Source organism: Mus caroli, chromosome 4 (genome assembly GCF_900094665.2).
Source record: "Mus caroli chromosome 4, CAROLI_EIJ_v1.1, whole genome shotgun sequence".
Classification (NCBI taxonomy): Eukaryota; Metazoa; Chordata; class Mammalia; order Rodentia; family Muridae; genus Mus; species Mus caroli.
Window position 1 is genome coordinate 31,108,586 of NC_034573.1, and position 14,137 is coordinate 31,122,722.

Sequence of the window (14,137 nt, forward strand, 5' to 3'; positions counted from 1 at the left end):
GGGTGGGTAGGGAAGTGGGGGGCGCTATGGGGGACTTTTGGGATAGTATTGGAAATGTAATTGAGGAAAATATGTAATAAAAATATTAAAAAAAAACACTCAAAAAAAAAAAAAGAAATTTTTGATAGGAAACAAGAGAACAAAAAATGCTGTTTTCAATTACAAAAGAGAAATTTACAATACACAGATATTTCTCATCTAAAGATTTTATGTACCATTATTTGAAATCACATGGATTAACAGAACTCTCTTTGACACTGGTGACATGTTAGTCTATACATATACAACACATTTGAATTATTTTTTGTTTGTTTAGACATTGACAGAGCAAGATGTAGCTGGCTGTTGACTAGGGTATCAGACATTGTGGATCGAGACACTGATGAAAGAAAAGAACGAATCCCCACTATAAATGACAGCACATTGTGTGTGCATGACACCAGCTTCAAGGAGCTCTACTTCCTGCTTCACAAGTGGAATGTCACATAATTTTCACCAGACCTTATTAAGAACGATCATTATCACGTTTTCCCATATAAACAAAACAGAGAAATTAACTGGACCAAAAGGAAAAGGCTTGTGTAATTAAGTTTATAATACTCTAAGGACTACAAAAGTATATCTCATATTTTTGATGGAAGTTTGTGGCTCAAAAATATTTCTATGTTCCATTTAATAAACTGCACAATAAGTGGACCCCTCTTTGATCTTTTTATAGGTATAGAGGTGGAAAGCACCTAGAGAAAAATAAAATATTTCCAGTGCAATTGCAGGGCATTCAATGTCACTAACATTTATAATAAAAAATGTACAATGTTTTAAAAAATAAATTTTCTGTACCCATTCCTCTGTTGAGAAAATGTGGTACATTTACACAATGGTGTACTACTCAGCTATTAAAAACAATGAATTTATGAAATTCTTAGGGAAATGGATGGATCTGGAGGATATCATCCTGAGGTAACCCAATCACAAAGGAACACACATGATATGCACTCAGCGATAAATGCATATTAGTCCAGAAACTTAGAATACCCAAGATATAAGTTACAATTTGCAAAACACATGATGCTCAAGAAGAAGGAAGATCAAAGTGTAGATACGTTGTTCCTTCTTAGAACTAGGAACAAAATATCCATGGAAGGGGTTACAGAGACAAAGTTCAGAGCTAAGACTGAAGAAAGGACCATCCAGAGACTGCCGCACCCTGGGATCTATCCCATAAGCAACCACCAAACCCAGACACTGTTGCATATGCCAAGATTTTGATGACAGGACCCTGATATAGCTGACTCCTGTGAGGCTATGCCAGTGACTGGCAAATACAGAAGTGGGTGCTCACAGTCATCTATTGGATGGAGCAAAGGGTCCCCAATGAAGGAGCTATAGAAAGTACCCAAGGAGCTGAAAGGGTCTGCAACCCTATAGGAGCAACAATATGAACTAAAGAGTACCCCCAGAACACGTGTCTCTACCTGCATATGTAGCAGAGGATGGGCTAGTCGGCCATCAATGGGATGAGAAGCCCTTAGTCCTGAGAAAATTACATGCCCCAGGATAGGGGAATGCCAAGACCGGGAAGTAGGAGTGGGTGGGTTGGGGAGGAGGGGAAGAGGGGACAGGATAGGTGATTTTTCAGAGAGGAAGTGTAAATGAAGAAAATATGCAATAAAAAAATCATAAAAAATAAATTAAGCTGGGCAGTGGTGGCACTTGCCTTTAAATCCAGCACTTGGGAGGCAGAGGCAGGCAGATTTCTGAGTTCAAGGCCAACCTGATCTACAGAGTGAGTTCCAGGACAGCCAGAGCTACACAGAGAAACTCTGTCTCACAAAACCGAAAAAAAACAAAAACATAAAACTAATAAATCACCTTTGTTAGAACTAAATTGCCATTTGTGTACAAAAATAGTTAAGACTAGTAGAAACGTTCATGATCCTAATCATAAGTTGCTCTCTTATTTTATTTAAAAATGCCAATATTCAAGATAAAATGTTTAAAAAATAAAAGTCTTTGCCTTATATAAATAGGCTGTGAACAATATATTTATATATAAAAAGTTATGTGGACACTTTGGTAAAAAAGCAGTAATACCACTAAAACTAATGGATGCCATTGAGAACACTAGCTTTTTTGTTGCCATCCAAGGAATCTGCTAATAGACTTTACTGTAAAAAAAAAAAAATCCATAGAATACAAACTCTTGAAGTCCACTGAAATGAAAGGACACAGGCATTCTCAATCCTCCCCACTATAAATTCAGGCAATCAGAATTCATGTTTTGATAATGATTTTGTGGTAACATAAACTCTGTAAATGAAATTGTGTTATTGTTCCTACCACATTTTTATCTGCCTCCCCCCCAATTTATGAATACCACTAAAAGGGAGATAATTCTGGAAAAATACATAATTTTTCCTACTTAATTTAGTTAGCTGGGTTAAGAAACAAAACCCAGGTAGTATTTTCTTAAATATTTCTGGACACATTTTATTAATTTTTATCTTAAAATATATTTAAACTTTATGCAAGTTTCTTGCAAAACAGAAGTGATGATTATGTTCTTTTGATTAAATAGTGACTACAAAAAATATTAGAAAATAGAAACAAACACAGTTATTTGTCAGAATAATATGGAGGCCTATCTTTTTTTTTTTTTTTGGATTTCAGGGGGAAATTTTTAAACAGGGTGTTAGTTTGACACAATAGTTGAAAAGCCCCAAAGAAAATTTGTATGAGAAGTCTTATTCACTGTTTTTCTACAGTTCAGTCTCCAAGAAATGCTGGCTTAAGTCATCTGTTGATCAAAAAATGATACTACCTTTCTGTATTTTTAACAAAGCCTAGACAGAGTCAGTTGTTCAGTAATGTCCTCCAGGCAGGCCTTTTGAAATAGAAGTTGAAAATATAAAGGTGTTCCTTCTATATTTACTAAGGAATAATCTTAGCCTGTGAAGTTAAGATGTCAAATAAAATTACCTGACCATAAAAAAAAAAAAAAAAAAAAAAAAAAAAAAAAAGAATTAGAAGGGACAGAGAGAAAGCAGCTTAGGAAGGTAGGTTCTGTGGCTTGCCCATGACTGCAGCTCAGAGCTAGAGGGTCACCAGCATTGTTCATATTCCCTAGACCTACAGACTAATTTTACAACTTAGGCAGGAGAATTTTATTCTCCAAGACAGATAAAGGTTGGAGACAAAATGTTGCATTTGAGAGAGCTCCCATGTATGTATGTATGTATGTATGTATGTATGTATGTATGTATGTATAATATATAAGCCTTCACAGTCACTGTGGCAAGAAAATGTTTATGGGATGCATTGATGATTATGTATCCTCGTGACTTAAATTTTATAAATGGCAGATGGGGTTGAAATTTCAGAGCTAGGCTAATGAAATGGCTCAGTAAGTGGAAGTAACTGAGCTCAGTCCCTGGAATCCACATGGTGGAGGAGAAAACTGACAGCCACAAATTGTCTTCTGATTCCCACATGTGTGCAATAGAACTTGTGCATACCCAGCTATGCACAAATACACAAATACATGAATACACAGATAAATATAATTTTTAAAAATCTTGAGCATGTGTTCATTTTTACTTGTTTTCAAGTATTTCATATTGCATTCCTCGATAACTTTATTCAATGTGAAGGAAAAAAAAAAGAGACAGAGAGGAAAAAGAAAGAAAGAAAAAAAGAAAGAAAGAAAGAAAAAGAAGAAAATCTTAAAACCAGCCATAAATGAACTTATTTCAAAAGCAAGAAAAATAGAATGCAAGGTTTTGTAGTTTTAACTGATCCTACTTATTGGTTTTCTATAATATGTCCTTCATTGATCTTAAGAAATGGGAGATCCAAGACATACAGATTGCTCTGCATATACCTCATGCTTGTTATTGGAATCATTCTTTAAGCTTCTATCCATCCTTGAAAGGAAGAAAAAAGTCTCAGTCTGAATCCAAGATTTCATGGTCTGCAGTCTGTGGGAGAAGACTGTCTTAACTACTTTATAATGGAACTGTCCTAGTACAGGGTATCCTGCCCACACGAAGTGAGGCTCTGTTCCCAACTGCCTTGCTTAGAGTTTGCTTTCAGAATTTGGTGCTCCAATTTCACAAAGTTAAGGGCTTAGTCTAGTTTCTATGTCTAACACAGTTACCAAATAACTATTTTTATTAGCTTAGGAAAATTACATATAATAGAGTCCAAAGATATTAACTGAAGGACTCCTGAAAGGCGACATAAATGCTGGAGACTAGAAACTGAACATTACAATCATCTTACCCAGAACTAGTGTCTAAGTGACTAAAGAAAATGGAAAACCAAAGCAGATTTAATTTAAAAAATCCTTTTACATCTGGAATTAAATTTAAAAATAGTAGAGTAAACCACCAAAGAGCATACACAGGCTGGACCTAGGCTTCTAACACATATGTAGCAGATGTGCCCCTCAGTCTTCATGGAGCTGTCTCAAAAGCTGTTGCCTATCTATGTGATATTTGGTTTTGCTGGGCTATCTTGTGTGAACTCAATGTAAAAAAATGCTCTTAGCACCACAGAGGCTTGATATGCCAGTGTTGGGTGATAATGCAGGTTGGGGGCTCTCCATCCTTTCAGAGGAGAAAGGGATGAGAATGGAGGAAAGTTAGAAACCATATTAATTTAAGAAATGACAGTAGCATGTGATTCTCTAGGTCTATGACCTGATCAGCTATGATTAGGTTTTGAAGTTTGTGGAATCTGATACTATCACTTCCCTCTGAGCAGGTCTTATATCCAATTAAACAGCTGTTAGCTTCTCCCAAGTTATAAGAAGCACTAGTACATCATTGGGGATATCTCACAGGCAGGTCACTGTCCAAGCACTTCCAAAACAATGTAAGATATCACCATTGCTTTGTTAGCATCCTAGAACTTAAGGTGAGACCCTATAGCTAAAATAATATTCACTTTGACAAGGGACCTGAAAGTCTATTCCCTGAGGACTAGCTCTCATAGCACCATGAAATGCTGCATCAACTGCCACGGGGAGAAAGCAATTATTATTTTAAATTTTAACATAATATAATGGAAATAATAGTGTGGTATATTTCTATCCCTAGGCAGACAAAGGACAACAGATTGAGAGCTATAATTGTTTTCCAATGTATTTGGGCACTATCACTTTTGGGGGCATTGCATGTCTTGCTAAGTTGTAGATGGCTTAGCAACTTAACGAGTCACAAGAGATCTGTCTTTAGTTTCTCCAATTATACATATACAGATGTCATCAACCTACTATGAGTAGAGATTGTGAAAGCTGCATGACTCACTTATTAGACTTCTTTTCTTTCCAGGGAAGGACTGAAGAAAAAAAGTCACATCAGTGTAGAAGACATAAAACTGATGGTTGATCTTGATTTCTCAGCCAGCACTGTCATTCACACAAAAGAAATGAAAATGCATCTCCAGGAGTAGTAAAGAAAAGCAAGGCAAGTTTTCTCCATCTGGGCTAATGGAAAGGTAATGCCCTCCAAGTATTACATTCAACTCCATTAAAGGTAAAATTTCCACTGACCTTGGAACCTCAGGAAGTGACTCAGATGATTACTTCAAAGAGAATAAAAAAAAATCCAGAAATAAGAATGAATTCCCAAGGTTACTCTTGAATTACCTAGAATTTTAGTGGAAAATTGGGATACCAGTTTGAAAACTTCTAGTCAGTACTCCATGATATTGATTGTAAAAAACACCCGTTTTCACCTTTTTATTGTATACTTTCTGCATAATGAGGCTGTTGATCTCTTACAAAACCTATAATTTCTTCATACAAAATATAGAATGAGATAATCTACCAGTCCCTGACATCAAGTGTGTTTTAACCAGTGAAGTACTCTATTAGTAAGTCTTGGTTTCGACTGGCTAAAACTATCATTCTGGGTACTCATTTTTCCTGCAAAACAAAGCACACTGATAGTCTAGAGACAGAGAGAAGCCTAAAACCTCAAAAGTATTTACAAAGAGTATTTTAATCCTTATCATATGAGCCACCAACCGAAGAACATTCACTAGCTGGACCTAGGCTTCCCTGCACACATGTAGTAGACATGCAGCTTGGTCTTCATGTGTGTCCCAAACCACTGGAACAGGGTCTATCCCAAAAGCTGTTGCCTATAAGTAGGATATGATCTACCAGCTGTGCTGCCTTATCTGGCCTCAACGGGAGAGGAAGCGCCTTGCCTTACACACACTAGAAGTGCCAGGGTGGGGGGATACCCAGAAGTACCTACCTGCTCAAAGGAGAAGGGGAGAGGGTATGAGGAAAGGATTGTGGGAGGGGTGTTCATGAGGGAGGCAAGTACGTAAAATAAATAAAATTAAATAAAAAAATCAAGTCCATCACATTTCAAATAACTGTTATTTTCCTAAACATAAATATATCATGTAAGTAAAAGTCTTCAGCATTCTCCATGGCAACTAAGGAACACTCTAAGTAATTGACTGCTATTGGACTCACTTTGTATCAACTATTCAGTTCTTTTTCTGTCAGTCGTATAAGAAATGCCAAACAAAGCTGTAAGCTCTATTTTTCTCATTATCACCTTATAGGTTTTAAGTCTCTCTTAATATGCCCAGATGCACTGAATAGAGGATTACATATTAATGTGGTCCTGTAGTACTATCAGGATTGAGGCAGTATGAAAGGTCAAACAGATGCTTTTCTAGCATTCCATGAACAATTGTTTCACGTGACACCTCTGAGAGTTCATGAACTACTTTCCCCTTATAATATAAAACCCACAGTTTAAGACTGTACACATCAACCATCAGTTACACCTTTTTCTTTACAGCTAAGATAAACATCATTGCCATACCATGTCAGAGGCAATCAAGATTTAGCTCCTTCAATTTCATATTGTGATATGGAGAATATTGGATTCGAAACTCTGGACTTCGGGAGGTTTGTGACAATTGATGCAGATAAATAGGTAGGCTCATCACCTGAGAACGTAAACACACTCAGCATTACTCAGCAATGGATTCTAAGAAGCTGTATCCTGAAAATGGGTTCCATTTTCAGTAGCACTTACCAAACCTAATGTACATTTTGTGATAAAAAGACAGCATCATGGTAAATTGCCGACTATGTTATCTATAGAGAAACCATTTCACAACATTGGTAGGATCACATCTGTTATGTAAGATATTGATGTTCAGTCATAAAAATGCTGAGCTCTCTAAAAAGTGAAACCAAATGCTGCTTGCATTTCAAAAAAGCCCTCAAAAAGAAGGAGTTTCTTTGCCAGTCTGCGCTTTACTGAGCTGAGATTTGATGGAAAAAAAAAGAAGAAAGAAAGAAAAGAAACGAAATGGAAGAGTCAATCAATTCTCATTAACCCAGAATGCAAAAATATATGGGAGACTCACTGACAGATTGTTGAATTAGTCACAAAAAATCTGGCCAAAGTCTGGCAATAACATCATTTTTTAGAAGAAATTTATCAGAGAAGTGTAGCATTGTATCATTTCATAGTCCAAGTGTAAAATATAAATATGCTAATACTGAAAATTTGCCATATTTATCACATCACATGAACAATCTTCCAAACCTTATATACAAAGAATAAAAGAGGACAAATTAACAAATTTACATGGATTTCTTGGAGAAGTGGCCCAGCAATAATTTAGCTACAAAACAACCCTGAAATTGACGCCTGATAAGGAGGCTTTGATTTTTATAATATATCTATGGAATGGCTTGTATTGTGCTTCAGCTCCTTTCTCACTTAAAACCCTCTGTGCTTTAATTTTTATCTTTTAGGAGATGAGGAGTCATATCAACATTAAGATAGAAGCAGTCACAAATTGGAAGGGAGGGGGTGACACTGAGGAGTTGGAGAGGAAAACATGAGGAGGGACGATGTAGAAGCAGTACTCATGTGTGAAGTTTTCAAAATCAAATAAACTAAAAGTCACATCTGCTTCATCATCTTTAGGAAATTTCTCAGTTCACTAAACAATAGTTTATTAACTGACATGTAACACATGTATGTGCTCATGGTAATTAACTTGTGTTGTTAAAAGCAGTGATTTTTGTATGGTTATTTGATTTATTTTTGCAATAATAAGGCATTGTGTTTTAGTATAGAAAGGATGGTGATTTCTAAATATTTGGATACTGCTAAATCACATTTTAAGTTTAGTGAAATTTATATGTATATATCTCTCTACACATATATAAAATGACAACATGGAGTGCAGTTTTTCCAGTAAATGGATATATAAGTTTAATCTGGTCTGAACGCAACTGGCTCAATAACATTTTAACTCTGAGGATTTTATTTCCAGCATCAAAATTTCCCTAGTGACATGTTGAGCTGATCTCATGCCCAATGCAGAAAATCTGACACTGTCTACAGGAATGGTATTTCTGGCTAAGAACAAATGGCATGAATGTCTTATAATTGAAAGTGTCTGGCTTCTCAGGCTGACAGCACCCTTACCACAAGCCCAGTGCTAAGAAAGCATACCAGCAGACTTACTACATCCACTCAGTAATGACATTAGGCCTGGGTTTCTTTTGTTCCTTTGATGTGATATGCAATGCTAATTATACAATGGCAGGCTAATTCTCAGTATTTACATCAGATACATTATAGAGTAAAAACATGCTTTTGAAATTAAGAATGTCTCAAACTCCCTGAATCCCCGAGTCATTAAATGTTGGCTGTGTTGGATTGCCAAACATTGGAAGGGAGATTAAGATGAATATGAAATACAGTGTTTTGGTAGCCTGCATTAATTTTCTTTTTCCTGGAGTAGAATGGGAATAATCACAACAGAAAACAGTACTTCAGGGGCTCTATTAACTGAAAACCAATTGCACATTATTCTAAACATTTCCTAGATTTATCTGTGTTTGATATAAGGTATATTGTAGTCCTTATTAGAGTCTTGTGTCTTCTTCCAAGTCAACAGTTGTGGGACCTTTGGGAGACAACCTAATTAAGTCCCAGTTTTCTCAGTTAATAAAATAAAAATAATACCCTAGAGACTGTGAACAGGAAAATGAAATAAAGTACAAGAAGTAATTTGTTCAGTGCCTCACAAATGCAAATTGCTCAGTCAACATTGACGGTGGTTTACATCCTTTACAACTTGGTAGAAACTAACGGTAATATTGACTACAGGAGAATTAACTGCTGCCAACTTTCCAACTTTCCTTTCCAGAAAGCTTTTCTTATTTTATCAATGCCAAGGATTTCAATCACACCATAGAACACACAAGAATTCAAACAAGATAACAAACTAGTCTTTCTTCCATTTTAACCTCAAAAAAATGTGCTTCCCTATACAGATATGCTAAAGTTTTGGAATAAGTTACATTTTTTTCCTTTTGGCATTAAAATAATAAGCCCTTCTCATCTTAGTCTGCACAACAGTAAGCCACATACTGATTGTATCCTTTTGATTTCAAGCACCATATAAACCTACTTAATCAAAATGATTCATTTATAATGAACATATGATTGTGTCTAGAATTCCAAGTAAGTAGAATGTAAAAACGTAAGGATTAGCAGGATTCCCCTTCTTTTTCTCATTTTCCCTGCATTTGGTTTTCTTCCTGATCTGCCTTTTAATTGATTTTTCTTTGTGCTTTTCTTTGTTTGATTTTCCATTTATTTTATGGTACATGGCAAAAATAATGGTGTTTTTAGCATGATATATTTAACTTACAAACACATTTCCTAATGATCTCTGTTATTTTTTCATTTCAACAATTATTATGACTTCATTTTGAGTGGCAAACCCCATCCTGATTCTCTCTCTACTCTACTGTATGATGGAGTCCAAAGAAATCCCTTGGATGATAAGACAATGAGAAGGCTTCTTTCTAGGAAGAAACAGACATATTGGAAATGGCTATATCGTAAGGTTTTGCTCAAGTTAAAAAACAATATCCCACAGTTGTCTTTGGTCCATAATAGGTGCTTAGCAACTGTGTTGAATACAGTCATTATTCAGAAAGAAGAGGAGTCTGGAAAATTCATAGCTGGAATAGACAGCAAGTGATGATGGAAATCTATTTATTGTCAGGGGAGTCAGTGATATTATAAATCTAATTTATATTACTGAAAATAATTAAAAATGCTTCTCATTAAGGAAAAGATCATACTGCTTGAGGTTCATACAATACCAGGGTGAAGTAATTTCCCACCAAGAAACACAAATATGTAATGGTTTCATATATACTTTATATTTACTCTCCAAAGAACCTAGAGCAAAACAGAGCTGACAAACTATAGATAGCTGAGGAAATTATAGTCTCTAAGTTTAACTGCTCTCCTTACCCAGTGGCAGAATCCCAACACAAGACCGATAAATAACCAATAAAAATATAATTTGGACTTGGCTTTTTAAAAAAAAATGCCTGAGGATGAGATGCACTAGGAAATGCAGTTTGGTGCATTTGGAGAGAACACTGAGATAGAAATCAGAGACCCAGATATGTTATTCAAATACAGGTTTGAGTGTTACTGCAGAGAAATAAAAGTCTGGAATAACTGGCACTTAAGTTAGTGTCAATAATCAGATGCTTAGGCCTTGTACAGCTTATGAGATAATTGGTCAGATGGTGGTATATCAATTATCTTTATAAAAATAGGCATAAATACATTAGATTTCAAATACTAAGCATGACCCCACAAGTACTGAATAATTGTATGTGGAAAAGCACATGTCAGACACATGCATTATATGCAATGCAACAATATTCTGGATATATTCCATATGGTTTATAGTGCTTATAAATTGTAACAAGTGCTAAGCTACGGAAGAGGGAATGATTGAAATATGTTTAAAACATAATTTAAATCTTCTAATAATGATTGAAACATTAGAGGATGATTGAAAATTAGAAAATAGAGAGAGATGCTCAGGTGATTTTGGACTTTTACCTTCTAAAAGCTTTGTATTTTATGTCCTTTGTCAGCTTTTGCCAATGCAGGTGAGTGCTACAAGTTCCCAGCTAAATGCATCATTGAGTGTGTAGAGATTTTTCCTTGGTTAGTAAAACCAGCGAACTACAAGCGATTTAATTCATTTTCAAAGGTAAAATCTCAGGCAAACTCAAAAGTTTGATTTTCAAAATAAGGTTGTTTATTTATGTTTGTTATGGTATACATGTCTGCAATCAAATAGCTATCATTTCTTAGAAATTTACTTTCTATTGTCTTAGCAATAACTGTATATATTTGTCATGAATTATTTAAAAATGTGGGGAATATAAAATGTTTGAATGTAATAAATCAAAAAGTAAGTATGACTATTTTAATACTGTAGAATTGTAAACAATGCAACATATAGAAATAATATAATTCTAAAAGTGAAATACTTTAATTTAAAGAAACCATCAGCATTATACAAGTCATCTTCACACTTGCAATATCTGACAAGCCTAAGATAAACTCCGTTTGGTTGAAATGTAGTTTGATCATTGAAGGATAAAAAGGGCTTAAAGTTAGGTTCATGCAAATCAAGATAACCCTGAGATTCTACCTTACACCAATTAGAATGGCTAAGATCAAGAACTCAGGTGACAGCACATATTGGCGAGGACATGGAGAAAGAGGAATACTCCTCCATTATTAGTGCGATTGCAAACAGGTAAAACCACTCTGGGAATCAATCAGGAGGTTCCTCAGAAAATTGGAACTAGCTGGGCAGTGGTGGTGTATGCCTTTAATCCCAGTACTGGAGGCCAGAGGCAAAGGCAGGCAGATTTCTGAGTTCAAAGTCAGCCTGGTCTACAGAGTGAGTTCCAGGACAGTCAGAGTCATACAGAGATACCCTGTCTCAACAAAACAAACAAACAAACAAACAAAGGAACTAGATCTACCTGAAGACCCAGCTATGCCACTCTTGGATATATACCCAAAAGATGCCCCACTATGCCACAAGGGCATGTGTTCCACTATGTTCATAACGGACTTATAATAGCCAGAAGTTGGAAACAACCCAGATGTCCCACAACAGGAGAAAGGACACAGAAAAAAAAATGTTGTTTATTTACACAATGGAATACTACATTAAGGATGAGGACATCATAAGTTTTATAGGCAAATGGATTGAAATAGAAAATATCATCCGGAGTGAGGTAACTCAGTCCCAGAAGGACATGCATGGCATGCACTCACTACTAAGTAAATATTAGCCAAAATAATACAGAATTCCCAAGAAATAACCGACAGAACTCAACAAGCTAAAGGGCCTAAGTGAGGATGCCTCCATCCCACTTGGAAGAAGGGAGAAAGCAATCACATGAGGGGAAAGGGAGGGAGAAACCTGGGTGGAAAAGGTGACAGTGAGGGGATAAGGGGAACATAATCAGATATTGGAGAAGGGAATGGGACTGAAGGTCTGAGGGCCATCAGAAAATATTGGAGCAGGCAGTCTCTGAAGTTATGAGGTGGGGGGAACCCTCTAGACTGTACCAGAGACCTGGGAGGTAAAAGACCCTCAGAACTAAAAAGGGAAAGACCTTAGATGAAATACATGCTACCACAAGGACACTTGCTCAACCATTTTCATTGATGCTTTATTCATAATAGCTGGAAATTAAAAACAACCTGGGTGTCATTAACAGATGAATAGATAAAGAAAATGTGGTATATTTACTCATTAATATATTACTCAGCCTTCAAAAAACTGAAACTTGCAGGTAAATAGATGGGGCTAAAAGAAAAATGCATATATATGCATATATATGCTAACAGTTGGATATTAGCCATTTATTCTTTGTTAAGCAATCTATATTTCATATAACCACATAGGTCAGGTGTATAGATAGAGGGACTAGAGGAGAGGGATGTATCTACCTAGGAAAATAATGGAATAGATATTTACTGATAGATGGGTAGAAATAGAAGACTCAAATCAAGAAGAGAAGGATGAAAGAGGAATAAAAGGAGGGAGAGCTAAAACCACGAGTCATTTGAGGTATCATATGGAAACCTAACACAAAAGGAGGTTTATAAAATGACCAAATAACATGGACATAAAGACTGAAATGGATATCTATTACAATCAACTGAAGCTTCCAATATAGGGAATGGATTACATCTAATTGAATTCTTGAATAAATAGGTCCAAGTTTTTGACAAACAAACAACCCAAGCCATTATTGTCAAGGTTCCCGGTTGTTCTCCAAAATCTCACAATAAGGTCCCACTGCTCAAAATAACACCTACACAACTTATTGAACATGATGTACTTGAGCTGATGCCTATTTAGAGACATTTCCACTACAGATGAGTATTCGTGGTATGGGAAGTTACTCTGCACACTATGTAAAGAGAAAGGTACCTACCAATTGAAATCTATTCCCTTTGCTAGACAATGAGGACCCTCCTGTAGAATGTACTGGTACAAGAGTGGTGCAAAGCTTATGAGAGCAACCAACCATCTGAGTTATATGAGGCCCTTCATATGGGATGGAACTTATGCCTTACAACTCTGGGGAGGCCAAGCACTTGAGAAGAGATAGACCATGGATACAGAGGAAAACCAATCCCTACTACGGTGCTAAAGGAACAGAGACATAAAATGACTCATCTCAACATTATTCTATATTTCTATAGCAGTGTCTCCCTCAGCCATAACCAGAGAAGCTTCATCCTACTTTTGAAGGAAACTCACAGCCCTGTAATATTCAAAGAGGGAATGACATTGGAATATTTAGTCCTAAATTGAATGTCTCCAACAAAATCCTTTTCTCAGTGCCAGAGAAGATAGAATATACCAAGGAAACAAGCTCCAAACAGCTCAGGACTAGTACACATAGGAACTCAGAGACTGTGGCAGTATGCATGGGGTTGGCATGAGTCTGTACCAGATTAGGTGCCAGCACTGAGAGAAGAGGATGCGTACTCCTACCCACAAACCAGAAGTTATCTCCAATTGATAAGCACACTCAAAGGAATTATTTTCCAGTGAAGTATCACTAGATCTATAAATCACATTTAAGAAAAGACTCCATGCCCAGCAGTTGAAGGCCAGCACAAAATTGAACTCAATAGCATTTTTGCAGGTTTTTGTTTTGGTTTTTGTCAGAGCATCAATCTGTCTGTCTGTCTGTCTTATTTATACCTTATAGCTACTT

At 36.1% G+C, this 14,137-nt stretch overlaps 1 protein-coding gene across 13 annotated transcripts in view; it reads right to left on the bottom strand.

Annotated features, from left to right (window-relative positions):
* Positions 1 to 14,137, bottom strand: part of Lingo2 (leucine rich repeat and Ig domain containing 2) — a 1,160,577-nt gene that overhangs the window by 959,589 nt on the left and 186,851 nt on the right. The window contains exon 1 of one of the 13 annotated variants that reach the window (XM_029476379.1): positions 5,310 to 5,391. The exons of the other annotated variants lie outside the window; for them this stretch is intronic. The gene's annotated coding sequence lies outside the window, so the exon portion shown is untranslated. Of the gene's footprint in view, positions 1 to 5,309; positions 5,392 to 14,137 lie in introns of those variants that run through there. 13 annotated transcript variants of the gene reach the window in all.